This window comes from Otolemur garnettii, unplaced genomic scaffold, assembly GCF_000181295.1.
Source record: "Otolemur garnettii isolate 467f Iridium unplaced genomic scaffold, OtoGar3 scaffold00181, whole genome shotgun sequence".
Classification (NCBI taxonomy): domain Eukaryota; kingdom Metazoa; phylum Chordata; class Mammalia; order Primates; family Galagidae; genus Otolemur; species Otolemur garnettii.
The window spans coordinates 1,757,728-1,761,451 of NW_003852576.1; positions in this window are offsets into that span (position 1 = coordinate 1,757,728).

The following is a 3,724-nucleotide window of genomic DNA, read 5'->3' on the forward strand; positions in this document are numbered from 1 at the left end:
GGCTGGGGATTCGAACCCGCCACCTTAGGTGTACGTGGCTGGCGCCTTAGCCGGTTGAGCTATAGGCGCCAAGCCTTGTCACCTTATCCTTACCAGGAACTAATGCTGCAACTGAACACGTTTTTTCTACAGTAAATAAAGTGTGGACATCAGAAAAATCACAATTAAGTGTTGAGACTTTGAAAGCCATTTTATGTGTGAAATAATAATTTAACAAATTCTTGTGAAAATTTTCATGATTTTTTAAACAACAGCGATCTACTAACAAAAATTTACTCAAATGAGAAATATGCCAAAGAATAAAATAATACTATACATAATTTTCTAATGTATTATATTTGTAAATTGTACTTATGTTGAAATTTTAAAAAATTACAATACTATTTTTGTGTTCTATGAAAATTTTTGGTGCTCCATATGGACCAAATTTTTAATTAAGAACTGCCTCCTCCAATCAATGGTGTCCCACTTTACCAATGTTAAAATCTGGTCACCTTAGTATAATGGAGCAATCCCAAACTATCTGCTATCAGGAGTTCAAGTGCACCTTTTCTGAGTCACATGAAAGAGTATAATTCTAAAGTTAGAACAAACTAGCTTTGGTGTATAGAGTAAATTCTGTACTGACATACTTATGCTAATAACTTTGTTGTTTATTTAAAATTCAAATTTAACTGGGCATCTTGTAAATTACATCAACCCTGAGTATAGAAGCATCAAAAAAACAAAAAACAAACAAACAAAAAAGACAACTTATCAATTTACCAGCAGATGGCTCCCCAAATCTAGTTTAGAATCAAATACCATATTCAAACCTAGTGACATTATTGTTTCAGGGTTTTTGTTGTTTTGAGTGAGTGTTTGATTGGCATGGTCTGGTTGGATTAGTTGTTTTGGGAGGGAGTGGACATGTTTTATTTAGTAACATAAAATATTAAATATCCCTTTCCACCATTTTATATGATTCTTCATGATCCTTAACTTTAGGATTAAAATGACAAAGAAATCATAATTTAATTTTCTACATTTTTTTCTTTTATATTTACTTAAGCATTTAAATGCTAAGGCAACATGCATAATTTCAGGGTAAGGGGACTCTGACATTTCACAAAGGAGTTCCATATCTATTAGATTAAGTGTACTGAGCTTTAGGTCAGGGGTCTTCTTATAAAAACTGTCTGTTCACGGGTGGTGCCTGTGGCTCAAAGGAGTAGGGTGCCAGCCCCATATACCGGAGGTGGCAAGTTCAAACCTGGCTCTGGCCAAAAACTACAAAAAAAAAAACAACCAAAAAAACTGTTCACCTCTTTCATGCTGTCTGATTTGCTAAGAATTTCAGCACTGAGGCATGAACTTTGTTTTGACGCAAATTACATGTCCAGTGATCCCAATGAAATCACCGATTCATCAAATTTTTAAACCTGCCACAATTTTACCAACCCTTTGCTGTCGCCAGAATGCCTGAAAAGATAACCTGGCTTAGCTTCCAGTGTGAAGCTCAAGAACCACTACCAATAAATACTGAATAGTTAAGTTGTATTTCCAACATTTTTTTTCCTTTTTTTTTTGAGGCAGGAACTCGCTGTCACCTAGTCCAGAATGCCGTGGGATCATCATAGTGATACCAGACAGCTGGTGCCCCAGCCAGCTCAGCTCAGCTACTCCGCCTTGGTAGTGTTGGTGCCTCAGCAGCCGGCAGAGGAACCAGCAGGCTGGAGCGTAGGCAAGTTGGGGCAGGGGAGCCTCCCACTCCCACGGGAGGCTCCAATAACCAAAGGGACTGGACAACCGCTGGGGAGACACTGGGCTTTGGTGTCTCCTTCCCTTTGCAGTTATGACTAAATACGGAACCCCCATTTCCCATGCCTAGGTCGGTTTCATGTAAGTTTCCTAGGCCTCAATTCCCTGAAAGGACTGTGTCCATTCATTAATACATTCATTCACCTTGCCCCAGTGGAGGAGACTGTGTCCATTCATTTTCTGGCCTCATATAGAAGGAACCAATGCACCTATATATACCCTAGGTGGAGAGAGACTGGGAGACTCTCTCCCAACTTGGGGTTTCTCTCCCTATCAGGAGCTTTAGTGTTTTTGAATTCTTTTCTGTAAATAAATTCTGTCTTACCACTGGTCTGTGGTCTGTGGATTTATTCTTCAAATCACCGAGGCCAAGAACCTGAAACTCCAGTGTCAATAGTTTAGTGTAACCTCAAACTCCTGGGCACAAGCCATCCTAGGGCTTGCCACCATGCCCAGCTGTCAGCATTTCTGTCAACACAAAGTTCAATTTTGTATCTAGGATTTTGATTTTTTTTTTTTTTTAGAGACAGAGTTTCACTTTGTCACCCTCAGTAGGGTGCTATGGCATCACAGCTCATGGCAACCTCCAACTCCTGGGCTTAGGCGATTCTCTTGTCTCAGCCTCCCAAATAGCTGGGACTACAGGTACCCTTCACAAGGCCCAGCTATTTTTTTGTTGCAGTTTGGCTGGGGCTGGGTTCGAACTGCCACCCTTGGTATATGGAGCCATGTCCTACTCACTGAGCCGCTGGCGCCGCCCTGTATTTTGGATTTTTAAAACTGCTGTTGGCTTGGCGCCTGTGGCTCGAGTAGCTAAGGCGCCAGCTACATACCCAGTTTCCCTGGTGATTTCCTCTTTGACCCCTTGGGTATTTATGAGTATGTGGTTTAATTTCCATATATCTTTCTTGCTGCTGTTTACTACTAATTTCATTCTGTTGTGAATGCAAGGCATACTTTGCATGACTTAAATCCTTTTAAGTTTACTGAAGGCCTAGCATGGTGGCTCACACCTGTAATCCTAGCACTCTGGGAGGCTGAGACAGGTGGGCAGTTTGCTTGAGCTCAAGAGTTGGAGACCAGCCTGAGCAGGGATCTGTCTCTACTAAAAAGTGTTCCATAAATGTCTATTGGGTCTAGTAAGTTTACAGTTTGTTTTTCTATTTCCTTGCCGATCTTATGTCAAGTTGTTTTGTTTATTTTTGAAAGTTACTTTGCTGGTGGCTCAGCTCCTGTAGCTCAGTAGTTAGGGTGCCGGCCACATGCACCAGGGGCCGGTGGGTTCAAACCCAGCTTGGGCCTACTAAACAACAATGCCAACAATAACAAAAAAACAGCCAGGTGTTGTAGCGGGTGCCTGTAGTCCCAGCTACTGGGAGGCAGAGGCAAGAGAATTGCTTAAGTCCAAGAGTTTGAGGTTGCTGTGAGCTGTGATGCCATAGCACTTAACATAGTGAGACTATCTCAAAAAGGAAAGAAAGAAAGAAAGTTACTTTGCTGAATGAATTCTATAAATTCTGTATTCCTGAGGTGTGTGGCCCTTGAAATCTCTTCTTAGCTATCCTAGTGAGCAGCATACCATTGGTAAGAAATTTTCCTAAATGCTGAGGATCAGTAGAGTGTAGGTCAAGTTGCAGAGCTGCGACACTGCAAACTCTGCTCTTCCTCCTGAGGGTGGCAGGTGTGTGGGGCCCTTTAAATAAACATTCCGCAAATTTTTGCAAACCTTTAGTTAATTGCCAGAGCTCTGAAAAAGTTGCTTTTGACAATTTTTATTGTTTTTGTTTTTAATAGAGGGGCAGGTTTATAGTGATCTTTGTCCTTCCATTATGGAAGCTCTTCCATGTTTAACTTAGGTGTAATTTTTTAAAAAACATATTATCGGCTCGGCGCCTATAGCTCAACCGGCTAAGGCGCCAGCCAC